Source organism: Camellia sinensis, chromosome 13 (assembly GCF_055761805.1).
Source record: "Camellia sinensis isolate YWXY chromosome 13, ASM5576180v1, whole genome shotgun sequence".
Classification (NCBI taxonomy): domain Eukaryota; kingdom Viridiplantae; phylum Streptophyta; class Magnoliopsida; order Ericales; family Theaceae; genus Camellia; species Camellia sinensis.
Genome location: NC_138973.1, coordinates 43,363,509 through 43,390,453, shown reverse-complemented (window position 1 = coordinate 43,390,453; position 26,945 = coordinate 43,363,509). Strand labels below are relative to the sequence as shown.

The 26,945-nt window shown below is 35.0% G+C and overlaps 1 long non-coding RNA gene and 1 pseudogene across 2 annotated transcripts in view; both read right to left on the bottom strand.

Annotated features, from left to right (window-relative positions):
- The window catches only part of LOC114274933 (uncharacterized), a 267,609-nt pseudogene that overhangs the window by 224,120 nt on the left and 16,544 nt on the right, over window positions 1-26,945 (bottom strand). The window lies entirely within an intron of this gene.
- On the bottom strand, window positions 10,906-16,437 carry LOC145806113 (uncharacterized). The gene is made up of 4 exons (XR_014348771.1): window positions 15,750-16,437; window positions 15,051-15,130; window positions 11,388-11,542; window positions 10,906-11,133 (listed from the first exon to the last, which is right to left on the bottom strand). It is a non-coding gene; the product is annotated as an uncharacterized LOC145806113 (long non-coding RNA).

Below are 26,945 nucleotides of genomic sequence, written 5' to 3'. Positions count from 1 at the left end.
ACACCTTTCAACCAAAAATATATAGGGGAAATATCACATTAGTGAAAATTTGAAAAAGTAATTACAAATTAGCAAAAAAAAATTTTATAAATATTAATAATTAAAATTATAAAATTTTCCTTTAATATGTAATTTTGTCCCTATGACATTATCGGGTGTTATTACCTTAATTATATATATACTAGCGTATGCTCATGCCTAAAGGCACGGTATAAATAATATTAAGATTAAAATGCAGTTATAAAAATATATTTAACAGACTGTACTCTACAATTCCAAACAAATCAAATATAAAAACTTTCACAATCAAAGTCCTCACCTGTAAGTGAATTGAATTTTATATTTCATGAAACTGCTTTCCAAAATGCACTTGCAAGTAATGGAAAATAAATAAGTAAATAAAATTAAAAATTAAAAATTAAAAATTAAATGAAATAAAATAAAATAAAAATGAAATAAAAGGACATTGTTAAGTGATTGTCCCAAATTCTACTTAATCGAGGGTGCTACTGGATATAGATCTAATGTCAAGACCCACGCCTAACAACACAAAAAAGAAAAACAAATACATATCAGTTTAAGGTTTAGAAACACCAATCCAAATAAATTGAAAGCTACATAAATAAAAAATGAAAAAGAAACATAACAAAGAAAAGATTGTGAAGATCATCAAACCTGCAAGAGTTTCGAAATGAAAAGGACAAAAAAAGAAAAAGAACAAAGAGAAGATTGTGAAAATCATCAAACCTGCAAGAGCTTTGAAGCAGAATTCAAACGACCCAATTCTTCTTACCAAGTTGCTTGAACATTATACTTAGGTACCTAAACATATATTTTAGTAACAGATAAATCATATTATTAGTAATTTAAAAATTAAAGAAGTCAATTATATTATTAGGTACCTAAATAAGCCAGAAATATTATAAAATTTATATTATAGTGGTACCTAAATAAGCCAGAAACATTATATTTAGGTACCTAAACATATAATGTTAGATACCTAAATATATATTATTTGTCATAATATATATTTATTATAAATCTTCAACTTGTGAAGCCAGAATTGAGCTTCACCAATCAACAAACCTGAAGATCATCATACGCTAGATGAATCTTCAACATATTTGGTGATATGTTGCAACCTGTTACATTGAAATTGAGATCTCCATTTCTTGCCACAAATGGAGGAGCCAAACCAGAGCAGCTAAATAAGCTTATCTGTCAATAGGTTTAAGTTAAGAATTGCAAAACTCACAATACTTTTCTCATATATGATAATATGAGCAGAAATGGGCTTTTCTCTGAAAAACTATGCAAGCTTTGTCCATTAAATTTTGGCCAATCTTAATATCTAAAAGAATATACGCATACACATGTATTTCAGCACCTAAGGCTAAGGCATTGTTCCTTTGAAGAGTCAATAACTCAACCTGACTAAAAAGATTAGCAATCAAATGGAACAAACAGATTTAATATAACCATTATAGACCTCAATTCCACCAACAAACAACACATCCAAATGTATATAATTCCTCTTACCAAGCCTGAATTCACCTCCAAATTCAGACCCAGCTCACTAAATTACCTCCAATGATAGCAACCCACCAACAGAACTACTTCTATTAAGTCTTAAAAGTCAAAGCCCAATAAAAATTTTATTTTTTCTGGCAATAACAAACACAAATGAGTACTCTGTTACTCTGGTTATATGATCAGAGGTTAATCAAAGAAAAACAATAAGGTTTTTTAGTTCTTAATAGTAATCCTATAAAAGAATAAAAATATTATAATAACAGGTATAGTGAGCGAAAACTTTGTGTAAGTAGAATTTTCCTTTCATTTTATTAGGCAGTTCAAAAAATGTTTTAACTTTTTGTGTTCATAGAATTACACTGCCTTCGTGCTTGTTGTTGACTTGAATTGGCAAGGAGTCAGTTACAGTAAATTGGCAAGGAGTTGGTTACATTGTACTGTAACTCTTCTTCCATCTATGACATTACTTATATTTGTGGTATATGACTGTAGTTGGGAGGCTTTAAATGCATCCTAAAATTTTAAGTGCATTTAGAGGCTGCCCTATAATTGTATGCATATCTAGGATAAATGACAAATATACCAAGTAATTCATGGTTGCATATATTGATTTTTGGGAAATTTAAAAAAGAAAAAAAACTTCAAAATTTTGACCTCGACAACAAATCAATCCTAACTTGAAATTATTTTAATTCTAACCATTCATTTTTATGGGCCATTTAAATGGTCTAACAATTTTTTCCCCTTTATTTTGGTGTTGACAATCATTTGCTACCCTTACCATGATCCGTCACTACCCTCATGTCTTTTCCCCATCTACTACTACTCCTCATTTTCCTCACCTCACTACTACTCATCACATTCCTTTCTCAATTCATAAAAATTCCAGTAAAAAAATATGAAGTGCTTTCTAAACGAACCTTTATCATACAATCCAGAGATAGTTGGTTTATTTTGTATCTGCACCAACACAATTGAAGCAAATAAAATTAAGATATAGGTAAGTAAGTCCCAGCTTTTTCTATAACACACAAAATTTATTTTATACAAATGGAAGTGAAGCCGAAGAGAAGGAAACTATACCCAGTTAAATAGAGATTAGACAGGAAACTATACCTAGTTAAATAGAGATTAGACAAAAAAAAATAACACATTAATAACCAATTGGCGTTTAATCAGCAAAACATAATTCATGTTAAAAGAAGAATCTTTCAAATTGGAAGCAAACCACAAGTGCAAATCCGCGAACCCATTACACTACCTTTCATACCACATCAAAGTAACACCAAATCAACAAAATCAGTATTAGGCGCAGAGAGAGAGAGAGAGAGAGAGAGAGAGAGAGAGAGAGATATTTACATACCTGTGTTGGAGAGCTCAGAACATTTGATAGATTGCAGATCGTTACAGAGCTTGAGAGAGTTCCATAGCTTGCAGATCACAGCCTCTATAAAAAATCTATATATAAATAAAAAAATGTACACAATCTATAAAACTGGGTACCCAAATAAAATAAAAATATGCTCACAAATAAAAAATCTGTAAGAATATGAGAATGTGGGTCTATATCCAGATTCTTTGTAAAAAATCTATATAATCTATAAAAAATCAAACAACAGAGTGATCATGAAGATCATTCTCTAGATTCTTTGTATGCCCGTGCCTAAAGTCACGAAGGAAATAATATTGGGATTATCTTCTCTTGTCCAATCTTTTATGTAGTACATGGAAAATTTATTCACAAAATAATTTCGGAAAAAATCGTTCCTTTTTTATTGCATCATTATTATTCTTACCCAAGTTATTAATCTTTCTTGTTCTAATTGAAGAGGTTGGTCTTATTTGAACTTTGGTTAAAATTAGAAAAAAATAAAATCTCAGTGATTGCAATATTAACAAACCATCTCTAATGTTTTAAAAGAAAAGGCATGGAAAGAAAAATAGTACACTGCCACTCACCCCCATTGTGCAAAATTGAAGTGTATCAAAGCCCAAAGTTTGGCACGAAAAATGTATCAATTAGTTAAAAAAAATGAATGATCAGCGAACTCATGAATGTATTACACTTAAGTCTTGTGAATATAGTTACAACACTCATTTCACTTTCCTAAGCTTAAGTCTCAAACTTTGCATATTACACTTCTCTCTTGCTAAAGCTTAATTAATAAACCAATTACAGAGAAAGAGAAAAGTAGAAAGGGAAAAAAAATAGAAACTAAACCTTAATCAAGAAAATCACCTCTCTTTGGGCAATCAACTAACCCTCCAATCAAGCATGTGTGTGTAGACGTCCCTGAACGCCCCGGGAGGGTGAGTCCCGTTCTGTTCATTTGTGGGGTCACTACAGTTCGGACTCTCAAATTGTCATGGTTCTTAATCTTGAACCAAAGAGTCCAAATCCGGCAAATCGTTTTGAGAAACAGATTTTTGAAAAGAAGTGCCAAACATGGACTGCTTTGCCAGATACAGAGTCGCCACCTAAATATTTTTTAATGGGGAAATTTAGGAAACCCTGACTCGGTGCCGAAGGCCACATGTCCGTCATCACCGGAGTTGTCTCGGCTCGGGAGCTTGGGTACGATTGGGGAAGGTCAGCTATGAGCACCCCCTTTCGCCCGGTCTGAAGACCGGCCTCTACTAACCATGATATCCGATTTTAAAAACGTTATGTGTTCTTATTCCGGTTATTAGCCTAGAGTCACTATGTTATGCGCGCAGCAAACAAGTATAGACTAGATTGCCTAATTTGGAAATAAGCATTGCATATCCGTTTGTTTTGAAAAGCGCTTTGGAATTTGCTACTCTCAAGTAGGATAAAACACGGATTTCAATGAGTTTTTCCAACTCAAACAATCCAACCTTCACCCACAGGCATTCAAACAATTTAACACATAAGCATTCAGCCGCATGGCAAGCATACTGTCATGGCAACACTCACACGCATGCGGGATGCTAAAGCGTGAATACTTACATCGTACTCCGTGCCAAAACAATAAACTAGTTAGCAAACATGCATGTCCTAGTCCATGTTAAGTGCCTAATGCATCGCATACAAAATGTTGCTAGAATAGGCTCGGCTAACCTAAACATGGCATGTGAAAATGCACAACTATCACATATTCAGTTTTGAATTTGAAGTACAAATGCAGTTAGCGTGATGTACCGAGCCCGGTGCATGCGAGACAAATATATGGATGCACGCATGCATAGCATAAGGTATGCTAAATTAAACATGCCCTAATCTACCATCATAAGCAGGTAAATAAAAGGGAAGAAAGAAGTGGGGATTGGAAGACATACACGCCACTCACCCACACTTATTACAGATTTGCCCTCGCTCAGAGGGACCGAATAAATATTACAAATTAATTAACTACGCAAGCTAATTAAATATTACAAATTGCCTAATTAATTAACAAATTAAATAAGCTAAGAAAAGCAGTAAACTGCCTCGGGGGGAGGGCCAAATACAGCGCATGCCCGGATCTTGCTCGGAAATGCACCGCCATGCATAGGTTGCCTCTGTTTTCCTTTCTTCACTCCTCTGGAGGCTGCCAAAATCTCAGAACTGGTTCCTTGGACACTGAGGAGTACCACCGGCTAAATGGAACTGTCACCGGCAGTGTATTATGGCCATCGGCACAAAATGAAGCTGTCGGCAGAGAAGGGATTGCCGGTCGGCACTTGACACTGCTGGTCGGCAAAATGTTCCTGCAGAATCTGCAATTGACAGCAACAGAGGGCAAGGCAAAGCATGACAGCACAATTCAAAGCATATATGCACCATTCATGTCCCTTATCATGTTTGTGACTCAAAGGGGCATGTGTCTCGATTCTCGGACCACCAATCACGCATTTCCATGCATGATGGCCCAAGTGATCAAGTATGCAACTTTCATGTCAAATGAAATGCAAACCAAACACACAAATCAAGGCCCAATTCCTATCATCAAGTCAAGGAACAAGGCATGCACGCAAGATGCAATGCAACCTAGGCATGCAAGCTAAGGATGCAACATGGCATGGCAAGGCACTTATGCAAGCATACAAGCAAACATGAGGCAATGCAAATGGATGAAAAGATGGACTTAAACATGATTTGGGCAGCTCTAATAAGGCCCAAAACAGTGGCCAAAATGACTAAAATAAAGGACCAAAACACATGCACACATGCACATTATTAAGGGCCAACACTTAGGCACAAAAGAGGGACTCTCAAGCACACTTGAAAGTGGATAGCATGGACTAATTAGCATGCAACATAAGCTCTGAAAATCATGTTAAAACAAGGTACCAAACCAAGCAACAAATCAAGCCAAGCATGCAACAAATGGCCTAAGTGTTCAAAGCAAACCAATGGAGTATTGAACTACACTTAGCAAGACCAAACATGGCATGAACTTATTGACCAAAAACAGAGGTTTAGCATGTTAAAACAAAGCTAAGAACACAATGACATGACATCCTAGGGGCCTAAACATGGTGGCATGCATGAAGGCACGAACATGGAGCATGAGATGACAACCTTACAAGGCATTAAAGGGACGTCAAATGCAAGCTTACAAGCATACTATAAGGTCTGAAATGACATGGTGGATGGTCCCAAATCACCAAATCAATGCAAAAATATCATGCTATACATTCACACGCTTAAGGCCAACAAGCCAAGATGCAAAGGGGCTATATGATGCGTGCCAAATCCGACCCAAACAACCATGGACAGACCTAAAACATGGCAAAATATGCACAAAAGCTTCACAAGACTAAGCCTAAAACATGCTCTAACAAGGGCTAACAACCTAAGGCACATTGAGGCAATAACATGGCATTATATGGTAGGTATGCTAAGAATGCATGGTGTACCAAAACCAACAAAAAACAGAGGTATAATACAACATATTAAGCATGGAAAGCAGCCAAGACATGGTCAATACACACTTTAACACGATGCTCTCTCAAGAGGCCAAAAATGGTCCTTTTCAAGGACAACAAGGGGAGGGGATGGCCCTCTCCTTTTGGAGACTTCAAGGCACCATCTCCACCACTGAAATCCCTCAAGATTTCAGTGGTGAAGAGGCCCAAACACCAAAGTCCCGAAACTAGCACAAAATAGCACAAAATGAGGCTTTTCAAGGCCTAAGAGGGGTCAAACACCCTCAAACCACAAAACACTCTTAATAAACAATCAAGAGGGCTAAAAAACAGAACTTTTTGGTATTATACACTAAGCACAAAAATAGTTCTAAGATAGGTAGAAATACGGTGCAAAAATGGGGAATAAAGGGGTAAGATTCTTACCCTTGAAGACCTCTTCAACAATGGTGACCTTGTTGCTTCCTTAGGCTCCAAACCAGTCAAGAACCTCAAGAACAAGCCCTTAGAACCTTAGTTTCAAGAGGAAGGTGAAGCACTAGGTGCTTGTGTGCAATAGTATGGACTAAAACACACACAAGAGTAATATAGAGATAGGATGTGTATGCAACTCAAACCCTAAAACTCAAAACCATGAAAATGGCTGTCTAAGCTCTCTAAAATATCTCAAGTGTCTAACCTTTGCAACAAGAGAGAGACCCTCCCTTTATGGAACTTCTTGTCTTGTAAAGCTTACAAGACAAGCTTCATAAGAGGGAGATCCCTCCATACACGTGTATGGAGGGGAGCAAAAGGCAAGACAGCTGTCTTAAAATATCTGCAAAAGCAGATGCACAGTAGTCGGCCGGCCAAAAATGCAATTTTGGCAAAAAAGAGTGCCGACCGGCACTAAATAGTGCTGATCGGCAAAAAATAGTGCCGGCCGGCAATAAATAGTGCCGATGGCAGCAAAAACCAGCCGGTGGCCTCTAGCCACTGCCGGTGGTGAGTGGGGATGCCTCACAAGGCATTCCCTGCCCCTCCAAGGCAAAACACAAGTGTTTGGTGTGAAACCAGACACTAAACGGTTGGGTTCAGAGATCCTGAGGCAAGGCACGCGAACCGAGACCTCCGGGAACTCCAAACGAACACAAACATGGATAATCATCGAGTGTTCAAACGGTGACGTCCAAGTCTTGAGGACGGTCAAAAATGGGATGTCTACAATGTGTTTATGGATTACACCGATCTCAAAATATCAAGCACTATTTATAATAATTGCAAAAGCAAAAATCATCAAGCACTAATTACAGAAGTTCTAAACACATTATTAGATTTTAGGTCTTAAACACATCATCAAGCACTAATGTTTATAAATGACTCCCTCCATCATCAAGCACTAATGATTCAACAAATATATTTAATTTCTAACATTGAGCAGTTTTTTAGAGACATGAAATTCAGCACTTACGTAGATAACTTTTCAAGAAGCAATTTGTTTCACACCATTTCACTTTTTGCCTCCCTCCATCTCTACCCTCCCCCCCATCCCACACCCACACACACCCTATCTGTTTTTTAATTTATGTAGCAAATATTTTATGCACCCAGACACATGCAGCGTGCACCCAGGAAACTACTACATATCAAAAAAAATGTTTAACAGAGACACATCCATATAAATGGAAAAGAGAGATTTATTGACCATGAAAAAGGTTCTTTATTTGATAACCTTTCATGGATATCTATGGCACCACAATGCAAGGAGCGTCCGTTTCAAAAATCTTCAAACCACAATCTAAAAAGAAAGATTTCATAAACTCACAACTAAGATCCAATTGAGAGCATTCAAACTATTTAGAAGTAATGCAAACAAAAACAAAAAAAATGCTAATTTTTTGGTCTTTCCCAAAAATAATAAATAATAATAATAATAATTAGTAAAGAGAACATCGTCCAAAAAATAGATAAATTCATAAATTCAACCCAATCAAGTAAAGGGAACTTTTTTCTCACCCCTGTCAAAAGTTTAGCAGAGGGAAACTTTTTCCCCAACCAAAAGTTTGATCATTCGATCAATCTTCTTTCACCTTCCATTCCCTGTGAATTAACAAACACATTAAACAAATCAAATAGAGAAACAATTTATGAAGCATTTGGCGAACATATGAAAATGGTTTTTTATCAACCAATTTATCAAGCATTTTGTGAACATTGTAGTAGCAGAAATTATGTAGTGGCTCAATCAATTATTTTGAACTTCAATTATTGCAAAATTATACCCAAATCCCTACAATGGAATGAATAACAATAAATTTAATTAAAATAATAGGAAATAGGTTGTAATTTATGCCAAGTGACATGAAGAAGTTGGTCTTTGAACTATGGAAATCAAGTAAAAGATTAAATCATCAACTTACAACATGAATGTACAAAAAATAAAAAATAGAAGCAAAAAAAGGATGGAATCTTAGTTACCTCTATTCATAGAGCCTTTAGAACTATTCTCCTCACAAAATTCCAATGCCTCCGTCATCTTTACATGAATTGATAATTTCTCTACAACACTCCAACTCAACATAAAATTGTTCATTGATTTTAGGAGAAAAGATCTTTCATACATAAAACTAAAAAGAAAAATTAAAGTGAAAGCAATTTCAAAAATCAAAACACATTTGAAAATGAAACCCATTTCACATTTCAGAAATCAAACATGTTTAATTTTTCCAACACAAACACAAATACAATTTCAATTTGGAACTTTGTATATGATATTCTTCATTAAGCTAATAGTATGTTACCTGTAGATCAATGATCTGATTTTGATAAGAAAACTTATTGTACAGTAGAGTTGAAAATGCAGATATCAAAATCTAAAACCAAACACAAAATTACTATAAATAATACTTGGAATTCGAAAATAACTTCATAATTGAAACAATAAAAAATGGGGGAAAAAATTTAAAATTCGAAATCATATTAACGGAGAATTCTAAGAAAATAAAAAGACCTTCGCTAATGAGATTAATTAAAGCTTGAACAATGGCCAATTAAGTCATGAATTTCAAAATCAATTAATTGAAAAATATTCAAATCCTAACAGTTAACAAAATAAAAATTTAAAGCCATGGTTTTTTTTTTTTTTTTTGGGTAGGTTTTTAAAGCCATGGTTGTCTAACTTGACTATACAAATCCTAACTATTAACACATTCATTCATCAAATGAATTTGTAGGTATTATTTTTTTATTTCATCATTAACACATGACACATGACACACAAAAAAATATGTATTTTTATTGTGTTCAATCATATACCTACCACTACAACAAATTTGGGATTTAAAGACGAAATAAATTTGTCCCAAAAGATATATATTTCGTCACCCAAACTAATTACGACGAAAATTTTTCGTCACCCGTTTTGTCGCCAAAGCCTCGTCGCTAAAGGGTCGTAGAGACGAAAAAACAATTTCGTCATTGAAAATGATAAATTTGTGACGAATTTTTTTGTCTCCAATACGCTCTGTTGGGAACATACTTGTAAGTAATTAGCGACAAAATATTTTGTCATTAAAGGAAGAAATTAGAAACAAAAGTATTTCGTCATAAATATAAGAAATAGAAACGAAATAATTTTGTCACGCTTAATATAAACGAAGACGAAATTTTTTTGTCAAAGAAGCTACCAATAGAGATAAAAACAAATTCATCATTAAAAATGATAAATTTGTAACCAATTTTTTTGTCTCTAATACACTCTGTTGGAAACATACTTGTAAGTAATTAGCGACAAAATATTTTGTCATTAAAGGAAGAAATTAGAGACAAAAATATTTTGTCATAAATATAAGAAATAGAGACGAAATAATTTTGTCACGTTTAATATAAACGAAGACAAAAAAATTTTGTCAAAAAAGCTACCAATAGAGACAAAAACAAATTCATCATTAAAAATGATAAATTTGTGACAAAGTTTTTTGTCTCAAATACACTCTGTTGGGAACATACTTGTAAGTAATTAGCGACAAAATATTTTGTCATTAAAGGAGAAATTAGAGACAATTATTTTGTCATAAATATAAGAAATGGAGACAAAATAATTTTGTCACGTTTAATATAAACTAAGACAAAAAAATTTTATCAAAGAAGCTACCAATAGAGACAAAAACAAATTCATCATTAAAAACGATAAAATAATGTCAAAAAAATTTCGTCACACATTGAGGATAATAGTGACAAAATGTGACAATATTTTTTGTCACGACAAATGCATTTAGTGACGAAATAAAAAATTCATGACAAAATTAATCATCCACCTAAGCGAAATAAGAGACAAAAGAACCTTCTTTAGGGATGGAAAATTTTATCAATAATTTCATAATATTTTTTTCCATATTATATACCTATTTTATCAAAATCTAAATTTTAGTTCAACAAATATAACCCTGTTCATGTTGAAACCTGTTGAATATAACAATTCCATCACAACTTAACCTAACCTGTTATCAACACATTTACGAATTAACAAAATGAAAATATCCATTCATCATCACAAATAATTTCATCCTAATACAATAAAATAGTGAAATATCCACAAAATATCCAAAAGTTATAACTTGTTCAATTTTACCAAAAATCCAACAATAACTAGTGCAACTCCACAAAGTATGTGTATTCTTATCAAACAAAAATGAGCATTCAAGCAAATTAGATCATTGTTGCACGTCAAAAATGCCACCCCAATCCAATCTGCAAAAAAATAAATTAAAAGCTTTAGTAATTAATTAATTATACAAAAGATTAAAAACATTAGTAACTCATCAATTTACAATTAGATCAATTATACAATTTACCCCTCTAACAGACTTTTTTTTCGAGATTATGAGAACAAAAAATTAATTTTAAGGCTAATTCACAAATGGTGCATCCCATTAATGTGCCGTAAGTTCATATAACAATGAGGAAAACAACAACTAAAATGTAGCTTCCAAATAAATAAATACCTGTATTTCCATCATAATAGAATCCAGAAGAAGCATCATAATAATAGCCAGATGCTTCATCCCAAACAAAGCCAGATTGTAATGAATAAGCATCCTTTGGACCTGCAACCTCTCCACCACTTGGTGTTAGAAATGTTTTAGTTGATTTTGATTATCTGTAACATTATAAACAAAATGTTTTAGTTGGTTTTCATGGACTCTTTACCCTTTCAATACTCAACTAACAGTTCCATGGTCCTAAACAAATTAATGAAGCTTTAATGGTTAGTATATGAAACAGGTTATATATCTAGACAGAATTACATAATCAAAATGTACTAACACTATTATAAGCCAAATGTTTAGGATAAATCATAATGAAAATGAAACCTTGTAGATGTTCTTCTCAGACAATCTGCAAAATAAAATAAAATTAGATCCATGCACCAATACTGCCATAAGCCTCTGCACGTTTAAACATATAATTCCCACAAAACAATTTGTAGATTGCAGATATGAATTAGAAGGCATTACTCACAATCCCTTAATTACAAACAGTATTTTGACAAAAATATGAGGTTAATAGGTATAGATTCACAAGTTCGAACAGAAAGATAAAATAAGTAAGGGGACCTCTTCGCACTATTATACAACCACAAGCCCACATATAAATTTATTAGAAGCAATCGATTAGCCATTTAGCTTAAATGAAATTGATTATACAAGCAGTCCAATCCACTGTGGAGGTAAACATGGAGGCAGATACAGTTTTTAAGAGGAGTTCAGCGACTGGAGTAAGAATAATGAACAGAATCGTGCTTGTGAAAGAACGTATTTTATTTTCTTTTGGCAACAAACTAAGGTGTTTATACATTTGGAATTGATCTTTTCTTTTTCTTTTTTCCCTTTTCTTTTTTTTTTCTTTTTTGAAAATTTACAGGGATGCTGAGCTGACAAGCATGTTTCACTTCAATCACCTTGTGATCTTCTATGTAGCAAACCAACCTTCTTTCTCTCCTTTGCCTACTAAGCTCGATCCATTTGTTACTAAGGTTAACAAATGAGATGAAAGTTTGATGCAACAGGGCAATATTTTCAAATGTTTCCTCAAATCAAAGATCATGTCTGAGGTCTTAGACCAACTAAGAAATATGGATACTTCTAAGAAGGTGGCATGTCCATGTTAGAGACACTAAAACTCATTGAAGACTTCTTGACTAGTGTCAGAAACTCATTCAGATGTGTCCTATTGTTATTATTATTAATATTTTTTTTTTTAAATTTATATTCAGACAATTTTTAGACATTTGGGAGGGAGATACACGTGTTTAGACAAACGTGAAACTAATTATAAATTTTAAAAAAATAACTTAGGATACAATGTAAATTTATAGAAATTAATATTATATTACATTTTTTATTATCTTTGAATGATATATTTATACATGTGATATATAATAAATATATAAAATTATATATGTTTTGAGCGTATCCCCCATGTCCTATACTTTTTGAAAATTTGTGTTGGCGTGTCTGTTTCATATCGCATATCCGTATCCATGTCCGTGCTTTTTAGCTGACCAAATTTTGATCCTTTAATGTCTATTACTCTGTATATTGTGCTAGATATATCTTTTTATTCTCATGGAATATTTGAGAAATTTGAGAGCAAGCTATTTCAGGATGGAATAAATTTAGTGGTCATTTGATTTTGATTATGGGTTGATTTAATAAAAAAATGGATTTCACTTGGACTAATGTAATTATAAATAATAATAAATAAATAAACTAATTAAACCATTCCAAATAATCTAAACCAAACATGCACTTAAACCATTTTAGGCACTTGAACTGTTGCTTTTTTACTTATAAATTTATTTTTTGTTATACAAAAGGATGATTTGTTTGGATATTTTTTCCATTTGATTTTGCCAATAAAAAATGATGACAAAGCCACATAAAAATAAATAAAAAATAAAATACAAGCGAAAGATATTAAGATGGGAAACTTTATGTTATAAAAGATGAAAATAATTAAAGATGATAAACCTCAATCTCATCACCTAAAACCAAGAGTAGAAATCACTCTTGATCCCCCACCCCCTCCCCCATTGCTTCATCAAGGTCCCTCTTAAAATCAGATTAGTGAACCTTAAACAGAGCAAAAGATCCATCAATCACTACAAATGGGGGGAAGAGAGGAACTCAAATTTCAAGCAAACGAGCAATGGTCTTGACTTTGTCATCGCCCTACAACCTAACAAATATAAAAGATGAGAACATAATAATAACTATAAAAGGATGTTTAAAGGTCATGAAAGGGCACTTGTGAGCAGAATTTAAAGGTGACAAATGTTAGTAAATCCAACCTCCCACCCCTGTGAAAGGGCAGAATATAAAGATGGCAAATGTTAGTAGTCACAATCCATCTCCAAACAGCCCACAAATTGATTTGGCTGAAGAAAATTGGCAGCGTCAAAGCAATCAAAAGATGGTAGCTAAAGAGCAAACATGAGATCAATATATATAATTTTTTAATCATCATGACAACCCAAGCAACATCAGCCAAAGGCCACAAGACTGGGAGGTCAATGCAAGCAAGGGCCAAAGAGAATATGCCAGAAGCCCTTCTCCACTAGCCAGAGGTCATTGGCCCTGGGGTACACACCGCTGGGCAGAAGTCATCTTCACCAATCACCCACGTTGGGATGTGCCAGTGTGACTGACAACTGGGTACAAGTCATCTTGGCCCATCACTAATATTGGGATGTGCGAGTGTAGAGTCAAATTTTCTTTCCATTCTGAATGTATCAAGCTTTTTATTTTTATTTTTACCACTTTGACCGTTCATTAAATGGCTTCCAAAATTAGAGTTTGGCCCCTGCCATTTTTGGTCTGTGTGAGTCTGATTCTCATACAGGGATGTCCTCACCAAGTCAGCAACATGTCAGGTTAAACTAAATTAACAGATGTTGGGGCATGTCTCCAGTGTTTGACACCTATCCGTGTCCAAAAATGTGTATATGTCACATATAGGGAAGTGTCCTTGCTTCCTTGTAGGAAAGACACAATTAGGAATGGAACAAAACTTATGAGTAGCTATTGATTAAGTCATAAACAAGGTCAACTATTTGAGATGACTCAATCAAAGGATTAAGAAAAGTTTTAATGTATGCCAAAGAATCCAATATGGATGGCATAGAAAACAGAGTGACAAACTGATCAAAAGTCGCAGACTCCTAGTAGTAGCAGACCACCCATGGCCCTAAACAGAGGAGTAGAATGGGAAACTTTCATGAAACTGAACTAAAGAAGAATTTGGTAAGGGGTCACTGTGTTCATGGGTACAACAAAATAAAATTCATTTTCACAATCCAAGTGAAGAACAAAACTAAGCCATGGCCAACCCTGTAGACACTGGTGTTATTGAAAATATTTTTTCAAGTGTTGAACCTATGACTGAAAGGATATGACTCATCTCAATCTAACTACTTTTACCTGGAAAGGAAATTATCCAGAGCTTAATTTTAAACAGAAGATGGATACATAATAAATTAGAAATTTAAATATAATAGAGATTCCCAATTTCATAGACCTACACATCTCATGCTCCAACTTTATCTTTCTCACCTATTTTGTTAAAAAATGGCTTAATCTTGTTCTCTAAACCAACAAAATACTTACCGCTTGTCCACTGGCTACCAAACCTTTATTCTGCAATCAATCAGGTCCATTGTCTCACTTCCACCTTTCTTTAATGTGCACTGAGGAAACAAAGTAGCAGGTCAAGTGATTGCTTATGATGTTGTTTCTAATTCTAAATTCTTAGTAAGAGAACTTGAAATATTTTAAAAACCAGAAAGTTCTCACATCCATAATTTAAAAACAAAAACACACACCACTTCCCGCAATTGAAAATAAACTGAAATTAAAATGTTGTACGTGCAAATCATTAGGCACGGAGTTTATATCATGAAATAATAGCCATCCATGATATAAACTCATAGCAGCTGGATTCAACTCCCTCACATCTATGTTCAATACTGAATCCACCAAACCAGTAGCTTCCCTCACAATTGCTTTCAAACAAAGCTAAAAAAGCAAAACTATTTGATCCCTCATAGGCACATCAATCACACCATCATAACAAAGGAAAATTCACAATTACCCATCTAAGGAAATCACAATCTTCAGCCATAACAGAACACAAAATGATCCAAAGAACTCTATACGAATAGGCAATAGGGTAATCCCTCAATGACTCAATTTCACTCCTAACAAGCCACAACTCCAAAGGAAGAAGCGTAACACAATCCCTAGAAAAACCCTTAATTTCACCATTATCACTGCCTACAAAATTTGCACACTGAATCGATAAAATACCTGGGAGAGTAAAGGTTCGGCTCAAACTATCTCGATCGGCAGAGCTAACTACGCCGGGGCAATTACGGTAGAAGAAATTGGGGCTGAAGTCGCAGTAATCGTCAAGGGAGAAGCAGAGGTTAGAGTTGGTATCGTGTAGGGTTTGAAGGAAGCAGTTCTGATTGAAGAGTTGTCGGGAGGGTTTGAGAGTGTTGGGGTAGCGCAGTGATTGGAGCAGGAGGGGGTTAAGGTTGAAAAGAGGGGAAGGGGAAGAAGGGCATTGGAAGGAGTGGCGGAAAAGGGATTCCGGCGGAAGGCGGTGGTGGAAATTGAAAGGGCAGGGGCAGGGGCAGAGGGCGGTAGTGGTGGCGGTGGTGGGAAGGAGAGTGGAGAGAGAGTGGAGGGTGGTTTTAGAGAGGTGGATGAGGTGTTTGAGTGTTGAGAGAGCGGTAGGGAGACCGGGAGGCTGTGGCAGAGGCAGAGGTGGTGGTGTTGGTGAAGTGATTGAGTTGGTGGTGGTGGTGAGAGAGGGATGGTGGTGGAGATGAGAATAGAAGAAGTTAGGGTTATCGGGTGAAGGAAGAAATGTGAGGTATGGTGATGGAGATGGAGGATTTATCAGTGTCTCTTCCTCTTCTTCTTCTTCTTCTTCGTCGTCGTCCTCACTGCACAGAAAATGCTTTGAGTTTATTTTTTTAAGATTGGTGTTGGGGCTGAAAAAATTGGGGCTTCTGATTGTTTCTATCTTTCTTTTTTAATTTTTTTTTTTTGGCGCTAAAAATATTTATTTTGGCGCTATTTTTTTTTCGATCGTCCCTTTCACGACAGTAATTGGACGTCGTGGAAAGCATAATATTTTAAACAACTGGAATGGAAAAGAAGGGGGGATTTTTGAGATTAGGAGATTTTGGATTTGGGTTGGGGGGAACCCAAGCGGGAACGGAAAAGGAAGGGGGGAGAATGGAAATTTTTTGATTTTTTTTTTCTAATTTTCATTACAAATGAATATTTAAATAATAAAACGACTTTTTTTTTTTTTGCAACGGAGAACGTCATTGCTATAAAAAAATTATTTTTTATTAAAATAATTTTTTTATAGTTAATGAATTTTTGTTTTTGTTTTTTCATTTAGTAAGGTTGAAAATTTATTTGTTTCATATTTATTTTAATGAATACAAAAGTATTATTATTTTTTTATTTGGTAGAAGTAGGGATAATATTTTCCATTAAAATAAAGTTAATTTTTTGTGGCCAATGAAAAATATTTTTTTACGACCCATTTTTTTTTTTTTTTTTTTTGTTAAGTGATGGTGAAAGAGATAAGTGGTGAAGTTGTGGTAGTGGTAGAGGAGATAGAATAGTGGTGGTAGAGAGTGAGCAAGGTGAACACAATAGGGAAGAGAGACAAACAGACAGACAGACACATAGAGAGAAAGAGAGAGAGAGAGAGAGAGAGAAGAGCGAGAGACAGACACAGAGAGAGAAAGAGATAGAGAAGAGTGATAAGTGAGAGAGAGACAAAGAGAGAAAGAGATATATAGAGAGAGAGACAGGGAGACAGAGAGAGAAAGAGATAGAGAGAGACATATAGAAAAATAGAGAGAAACAAGATATGAGCGAGAGATAGACAGAGAGAGAGAAATAGAGCGAAAAGAGATGATCGAAAGAAAGACATAGAAAAAGAGAGACGAAGAGAGAAGAAAGATGGGCGAGAGAGACAGAGAGAGAGAAATAGAGAGAAGATAAATGAGCGAGAGAGAAGAGAGATAGAGAGATGAGAGAGATAAATAGAAGAGAGATGAGCGAGAGACAAAGAGAGAAAAAGAAAGAGAGACAAAGACTGACAGACAGAGAAGAGTGATAAGTGAGAGAGATAAGAGAGGTAATATTTTGTGGTAGAGGATAGGAAGCGGCAGTAGTGGTGAAGGTGGTGGATAAGAGACGATGGTGGTGGTGGTGATGGCGAAGGAGATTAGTGGTGAAGTTATGGTAGTGGTAGAGTAGATGGAGTGGCGGTGGTGAAAGACAGGTAATGGTAGTAGTAGTAGTGGCAATAGTGGTAGTGGTGGTAGTGGAGTGGTGGCGATGGTAGTAGTAATGGTAGTCGTAGAGGTGAAATGGCAACCGTGGTAGTAGTGGTGGTAGTGAAATGACGTTTGCAGTAGTGGTGAAGGTGATAGAGGAGATGAGTGGTGAGAGAAAGAGATGAGTGAGAGACACAGAGAGAGAGAGAGAGAGAAAAGAGATAGAGAGAAGAGAGATGGATGAGAGACACAGAGAAAAAGAGAGAGACAGACAGACAGAGAAGAGTGATGAGTGAGAGAGAGAAAGAGAAGAGTAACAGAGACACAAAGAGAAAGAGAGAGACGGACAGACAGAGAAGAGTGATGAGTGAACCGCAACCTCTGATTTTTTTTTAATATATAAATTATGTTTTTTAAGATTTTTTTTATAAAAATAATTTAACAATCTTATCACTAACCATAGCGCATGAGAGAAGTTGAAAAGGTTATTGCAGTAATTATACATAGATTGTATCTATAATTATTTGTATGAGGAGAATTTAAATACTGATAGGGGATTTTGACCAAATCAATAAATGCAAGCATGTGGAAAGACATGTGGATTGAAAAAATTTAATAAATGCTGATCAGGGGATTTTGACCAAATTAATAAATGTTGATTTTTTTTTAAATAAAAAATTTAGAAAATTCAGATTTGGATATTGAAGCTCCCACAGGCCTTGGGGTTAAAAACCCCCCTTTGCTTAATATATAGTATATATATATATATATATTTAATAAGAATTTATATTTGTTTTAGATATTTTTTTAATATACTAATTATTTTTTAAATTTTTTTTATAAAAATAATTTAACAATCCCATCACTAGCCATAGTATATGCGAGAAGTTGAAAAGGGTGTAGGAGTAAGTATGAGAAAAGTCAAAAAGTGGGTTGGGAGAAGTCAATAAATGCTGAGTTCTTTTTTTTTTTAAAATCAAAAATTTTTAAAATTAAGATTGGGATATTAGAGCTCCCATAAGGTTTGTAAATTTAAAACCCCATTTTCCTTATATAATAATGAGCAATACTAGGTATCATGAATTTTTTTTTATGAAAATGATCATGAAAGATTTATGACTCTTGGATTACACTTAAAATAAAGTACCACACACTAATCAAGGTAATCCAAGGGTCATAATTCTTTTATGATCATTTTCATGAAAGTTTTTTCATGATCCTTAGCTTTTCTCTATAATAGATAGATAGATAGATAGATAGATAGATAGATATAAATATGACACATAACGTTTATATGACACAAGGACCAAAGTATCGGGACAACTGCTGGAATTTGCCCTCATCTAAATTAAAGGGATTTAAAAAGTAAAAAAAAAAAAGAAAAAAAATTATAATATTAAAAAATGTTCACTAAAAAAATATAGATTAAAAATCAAAAATTAATTATTGAAAACTGCACACTAAACAAGGTAATGTTTTTTTATTAATTTTGAAAATTAAAAAAATATTATTAATTTTTCCTCTGTTTTTTTTTCTCACAAAAAAAAAAGTTACATTAATTATCTTTTTTTTTTTTTTTTTTTTGTGGAAAGGGGTTTTGACCTGCGATTTTTCTAAAATGTGTGTTCTAGATGGAAATGGTAGAATTGGTTTAGACAATGAGAAAAAGTGCTTATGCAAGGGGCACCTTCACTATGAGAAAGAATAGTCGGTTTTGCATAGGGTGCCTTCTTAGATAATAGCTTTCAATATTGACATGCATGAAGGGCTTAAGTGTGAGACATATGAGAGGGGCTTTAGTGCGAAAATAAAAGAAATGGTTTACAGAGTGTCTTCTTGCTTCACGACTTCAATACTTGTGAGAGAGGAGTAGGCTCAAGTGCGAGAGAGAAATGAGGGTTTGTAGGAAGTGTCTTCTTGGGTCATGACTTGAGTGTCCGTGCACATGAAAATGAGGGATAAGGGTTAGAGTGTGTCTCTTGGGGTCACGGTTTCAGTGCTCCGAAACACAAAATCATAGCATTTTAATAAAGAGAAATAATTAGTGATAAAATATTTTTGTCTCCTTAAATACAAGAACAGAGAATTTATTATTGGTGACGAAATATTTTTGTCTTCCACAACATAACCTTATGAGACGAAAAATATATTCATCGCGCAATAAATCAGAATTTATTAGTGACGAAATATTTTCATCTCCCACAACTTATTCTTCAAAGATAAAAATATATTTGTCGCCCATTTAATAGAAAGATGAAACGACATCGTTTGCATGATGGAGTGTTTATTGGTGATGAAATATTTTTGTCTTCCATAACTTATCATTCCCAGACAAAAATATATTTGTCGCCCAATAAATGGAAATATGCAACGACATTGTTTAATAGGTAGGGAATTTATTGGTGACAAATTACGTTTGTCGCAAAAAATATATATATTTTGTGACAAAAATGTTCATCTCCAATGAGCTAAAATAATTCGAGCCAATGCAAATGAAATTGGCACCTGAATTTTGCAGATGAAATTCTTTTTCGTCTCCAATACGTTTGAGAAAAATTAAAACAAACGACAAAATCAATATTTTGTCATCTTTGGGTTAAATTTTAAGACAAAAAAAATTTCGTCACCAAATTTTGTCACAATAATAGTCTAGATTTCTTGTATTTTGTTTCCTTGTTTAATTATTATTATTATTATTATTATTATTATTATTATTATTATTATTATTATTATTATTATTTTCTTTTTGTGGAGAGGGGTTTATTGTGAGAAAGAATAGTAGCTTTGCACAAAATGTCTTCTTGGATAATAATATTTGCATGCACAAATGGCTTAAATGTGAGAGAGAATAGAGGAACTTCAGTGCAAAATAGAAGAGATGGTTTATAAAGATTGTTTTCTCGAGTCACAGCTTCAATACTTGTAAGAGAGGAGACACAAGTGTGCGAGAGAAATGAGGATTTGTAGAGGGTGTCTTTTCGGGTCACGACTTTAGTATTTGTGTGTGTGTGAAAGTAAGTGATTAAGGAAGAGTGTCTCTTAGTTTTTGACGGCATTTTAATAAAGAGAAATAATTAGTGACAAAATATTTTCGTTTCAAACTCATATGTTCATTGCCTAATCAACAAAAATACAAAAACAACGTTGTGTGGGGATGGAGAATTTATTGGTGATGAAATATTTTCGTCTCCTTCAACTTAACGTTATGAGACGAAAATATATTCGTCGCACAATCAATCAAAATACAACACGACACATGGAGAATTTATTAGTGACGAAATATTTTCGTCTCCCAAAACATATCCTTCCGAGACAAAAATATATTTGTCGCCTAATTAACAGAAAGATAAAACGAGCATGAAGGGTTTATTGGTGACAAAATATTTTCGTCTCCCATAACTTATCCTTCCCAGACAAAAAATATATTTGTCACCAAATAAATAAGAAAATGAAACGACATCATCTAATAAGTTTGGAATTTATTGGTGACGAATTCCTTTTGTCGCAAAATACTTTAAATTTTGTGACAAAAATGTTCGTCTGCAATGAGCTAAAATAATTGGCGCTAACAAGAAAAAAAATTGGCGCCTCTTTTTTTTCTGATGAATTTATTTTTTCGTCTCCTATAGTTTTGAGAACAATTAAAAGAAATGACAAAAGTAATATTTGGTCAAGTTTGGGTTATGTTCTAAAACGAAAATAAATTTTATCACCAAATTTTAAAAATTAATTATTGAAAACTCCATACTAAACAAGGTAATGTTTTCTATTAATTTTGAAAATTACAAATTTTTTATTATTTGTTTCTCTGTATTTTTTCTCACAAAAAAAATAGCTACATTAATTATCTTTTTCTTTTTCTTTTTTTGTGGAGAGAGGTTTTGACCTTCGATTTTTCTGAAATGAGTGTTCTAGACGGAAAGGATAGAGTTGGTTCCGACAATGAGAAAAAGTGCTTGCGTGCAAGAGGGGCCTTCACTGTGAGAAAGAATAGTGGGTTTGCATAGGGTTCCTTCTTGGATAATAGCTTCAATGCTAGCATGCACGAAGGGCTTAAGTGTGAGACAGAAGAGAGGGGCTTTAGCGCGAAATAGAAAAAATGGTTTACAGAGTGTCTTCTTGAGTCACGACTTCAATACTTGTGAGAGAGGAGTAGACTCAAGTGCGAGAAAGAAATGAGGGTTTGTAAAAATTGTTTTCTTGGGTCATGACTTCAAGGTCCGTGTACATGAAAATGAGTGATAAGCGTCAGAGTGTATCTCTTGGGGTCACAGTTTCACGGCATTTTAAAAAACAGAAATGATTAGTGATAAAATATTTTTGTATCCTTCAATACCAGAACAAAGAATTTATTATTGGTGATGAAATATTTTTGTCTTCCACGACTTAACCTTATGAGATGAAAAATATATTCGTCACGCAATCAATTAAAATTTATTAGTGACGAAATATTTTCGTCTCCCACAACTTATTCTTCTGAAACAAAAATATATTTGTCGCCTATTTAATAGAAAGATGAAATGCCATTGTTTGCATGATGGAATGTTTATTGGTGACGAAATATTTTCGTCTTCCATAACTTATCATTCCCAGACAAAAATATATTTGTCGCCTAATAAATGGAAATATGTAACGACATCGTTTAATAGGTATGGAATTTATTGGTGATGAATTACGTTCGTCACAAAAAAAAAAATTATATTTTGTGACAAAAATGTTCGTCTCCAATGAGCTAAAATAATTTGCGCCAATGCAAATGAAATTGGCGCCTCATTTTTGCACACGAATTTTTGTTTTCGTCTCCTATACTTCTGAGAAAAATTAAAACAAACGACAAAATTAATATTTTGTCATCTTTCGGTTAAATTTTAAGACAAAAAAAATTTTGTCACTAAATTTTGTCACAATAGCCTAGATTTCTTGTATTTTTTATTGATTTTAAGCATTTGGTGATGAAATTTGGTTTTCCTCTCTAAAAATAATACATTTGGAGACGAAATTATTTCCTCTCTAAAATTTTTTACAATGGTGACGACAAATTTTGTCCCAAAAATGGCGCCAAATCTTCCACCAAATTTTCCAAGGGCGGGAAATTATTTTGTGACGAAAAATAAAATTTAGAGACGAATAAAATTTTTGCCACCTATTGTTTTATTTGATTTTAAGCATTTGGTGACGAAATTTGGTTTTCGTCTCTAAAAATAATACAATTAGAGGCGAAATCTTATTTTCATCACTAAAACATGCATATTTGGAGACGAAATATTTTTTCGTCACGCATTTTCGTCACCATAAACCTTTTTTGTTGTAGTGTACAAATCATACCTATAGCAAGCATGATGGATGATAGTTTCCTAGATTTGTATAGTGAAGTTAGACAACCAACCAAATAAATAATCACTAAATAACAATGATGAATCACTGCTTTGGTAAGAATACAAATCAAATTCTTACCTCAATGTTTGGAAGTCCTCAAGCTGTCTAATGATCAATCACTGTTCTTAGGAAGTATCAAGCTATCTAATGTGAGCCTGTTAAGCAAACACAATGCTTTTTTTTTTGTAAACAGCAAAAACAGAACTGAAGCAACAAAAATAGAGCTACAAATTAATTCTGGTGTATTTCAGCCCTTCTAGAGAGTGTAGAAAATCATTAATGTTGCAATGACAGAGATTGTATAGCGATCCCGGTTTTCCCTTCTATATTTGTTGTATTCCGGACTTGGTTTCCGTGGAGTTGGTGGTTGTGTATCTTGTTTTCATCCTTTAATTCCATATGTTTGAGTTTTAGGATATGTCGGGCGTGTTTCGAACAGGTAGGTTGAGTTTTGGTCTCAAGTGTTGTTGCCCAGAATTTTTGTGTTACGCTCGAGCGGGCGTTTCGGCGCTCGAGCGGAGTTTCATTTTTGGTTTACCGCTCGAGCGGGTCTTATTGCGCTCGAGTGGGGTTTACACACTCCCAGTATTTCATGTCCCTGCAAAACTTCTGCAGGTGTGTTTTTCACGCTCGAGCGGGTAGTGCTTTGTCTGTGAAAGTTCTGGGAGGGAAAAATCTACGCTCGAGTGAACTGGTTTTCGCGCTCGAGCGGATGTATTTTATTCATGTGTCTTGGTGCTCGAGCGGGCATTCTTGCGCTCGAGCGTGTCCAGATTTTTGTGCTAGACGCTCGAGCGTTCTATTCTCCGCTCGAGCGGGTCATACGTATATCAGTTGGCAGCTGGGCATTTTTGAATCACTTTTTACACTTCCTCTCTCTCTCTTACTTTCCCAAAATCGATTTTGAGAGCTCCTCTCTCTAGAATCTCCCTTCTCTCTAGGGTTTGATCTAGCTAGAGTGTCCCACTACCTTGTTGTCTTTGCAAAAGGTGTGTTGATCGTCGAGGGCTTCGTTTTGATCCGAAAAGTTTGGAATTTGGAGCACTTTGAGTTTGGTCTCCTTCTCCATTTGAGCTCTAACTTCGAGGTAGGGATATCCTACTCCATCTTATGAGCTTTGTCTTTGAATTTTGGCATTTTGATATGTTGGGGGTCGTTGGGTAATTTTGTGAAAGTTTGGGGTCACTGTGTAATTTTTCAAAAGATGGGGTTTCAAACATATAAACCTTTATGTATGTAATACATTGGAAAATGGACTCGGTGGTGGATTATTGATGAAAATGGAACCTTAGGATTGGTGTTGTAATTATGGGAAAAAGCCCTAATTGTTGATAAATTAATTTGTATAATTAATTTTGGGAAATGAGAAATTGAATAGGAAATATTCAAATCGGAAATGTATGGAATTAAAAGGTGGAGTTGGATTAATTTATCGCTCACCTAGACAAATGTTGATATGTTATCCATTTGACGCATTTATTTCCTATTTAGAGATAACTACCTTGGGCTATCGGTGGAGGATAGTCTTAATTGTTGTAGACAATGCATGATGATTAGACAAACTAAAACTAATCAATGGAATGTGTCATTGAATATGACGGTTGAAATAATACATTAACCTTATGTATTGATTGATTGTGTGTATGATAATTGTTTATATGCACTAGGCTATGTGGGAGGAGATAGGGGATGTACTCCACGGTTTTGGGGAAGATAGGGGATGGACCTCTAAACCAGAAGTTGTTTTCCATTGATATAGCACTACAATGTGTATCATATGTGAAGTATAGAAGTATTTTTGTTATATTGATACAGCACTAAAATGTGTATCATTGTGAAGTATGGAAGTGGTTTTATGTGTTATTGATACAGCACCAAAATGCGTATCCATCATGAATTGCGAAAGTATTTTAGTAATGAGATATAACCTCATTAAATTGCTTGGCCAGGTTCTGAGCCTTGTTTTCAAACTTAAAGTTGAGTAAGGAATGGAAAATGTAATATGGCATGAGTTGGAGTATAAGTGTGAACCATCTATCGAATGCTATCATTTTAGTCATTGTTTATAGTTGGTTTAGTATATTTCTACTGGGCTGTGGCTCACCCTATATGGGACCTTATTTTCAGGTACAGGTAGCATGCCACCTCCAAGGACGTAGCTTGGGAGACTTGTGGCTGTTGGATTCTTTTGTTGTTTTGTTGTATTACATGTATATCTAGCTAAGGGCTTTCTTTGTATAGAGTTAGCACTCTCTTTTTGTAACCAAGTGTTGACTTGGAAAGTTATAAACCCATAGGGCATTTACTTTTGATGTCAACATGTAATACATTTTGTAAAGACTACTCTGATGGAATATATTTATGCCTTATTCTCTTATGTTTAAGCATGCTATTGTTGGATAATTTATGGGTATATTTTGAGGGCGTTACAACTTGGTATCAGAACGTACCGGGTTTGAATACTTTGGATACGTGGAAAGTGATTAGTATCACAATGGGTTTGTCTCGCTTGTTAGAGACTTATGTGTGACAGTATGTGTCTATTTGATAACATGTTTATGTGACTACTTAGGTATGGGATTTAGTTTCTAGGATGTTGATTGGATCCTTGGGTTTCTGTGAGTCTTGTTGGAAAAGCACTTGATCAATGCTGTTTCTAACTGGAACTCTAGTAACGCCTCGGGACTATCATTATCCGGAAATGAAATTCGTAAGTGCTTATGTGTTTATGTGCTTACGTGGAGTGAATTACAGTTGTCTATGCTTTAGGACGCGAGTGTTATAGCTTCGGCACATTTGTGAATGTGCTAACTTTTTTCGTTACCTTTATTAGGATGTTAGGACGAGGACGAGGAGGTAGACGTGGTAGGCATGGTAGGTAGGAGATGCCTTTATCGGATGATAATCCGGCGCAGCAGGAGGGGGTTGGCCAGGCCAATGTGGCCGAGCCAGCAGGATAAGAGGCTTATGGGCGCTTTAGCCCGTGGAATAGCCGATGCTTTGAGGGAGTCTATGGGTATTCTTAGAGCTGAGAATCCAGTGCAGACTCAAGTGCAGGCCTTGGTTGTTGATGCAGGGCCTTCCTTCTTGAAGAGGGAGTTCTTCCGGTCTAATCCGGACGAGTTTATTGGGGATCCAAAGGAGCCACTGAAGGCTAACGAGTGGTTAGAGCAAATGAGTAAGACGTTCAAGATGCTTGGCATCGAGGACGGAGCATTGAAAGTGACCTTGGCATCCTTCCAGCTTAAAGGGGGTGCGGGTCAGTGGTGGAAGTACATGAGGGGCCGTATTGGTGGCACGTAGGAGGCTTTTGTAGAGGCTTTCCAGGAGAAGTATTTATCTCCAGCAGTTAGAGAGAAGCTGAGAGAATAGTTTTGCCAGCTCAAGCAGCTGAGTTTGTTGGTGGGCGAGTTCGAGGCTGCTTTTACCAGTCTATGGTTTGCACCTGAACTTGTGGCGTCCGACGAACGCCGTTGCATTGAGTTTGAGAAGAAGTTGAGGCGTGGCCTCAAGATGAGAGTTAGGGGTTCTATGACCCGAGACTATGGGCATTTGGTTGATGCTACAGCCCATATGGAGATCATGATGCAGGAGAAGGAGGAGGGACAGAGAGGCTCCAAGGGGAGTCAGGATGGTCAGGGTGATGGTAAGAGGCAGAGGGGTTCTATCCCTCAGCCGTCTCAGGGTGGTGTTGCTAGATCGACCTTTCCAGTGCCGAGTGCAGGCTCGGGGAGAGGCAATCAGGGAGATTTCACCTGTTACAAGTGTGGTTAGCTGGGCCACAAGGCTTCGGTTTGCCCGCAGAAGGGAGGAGGTC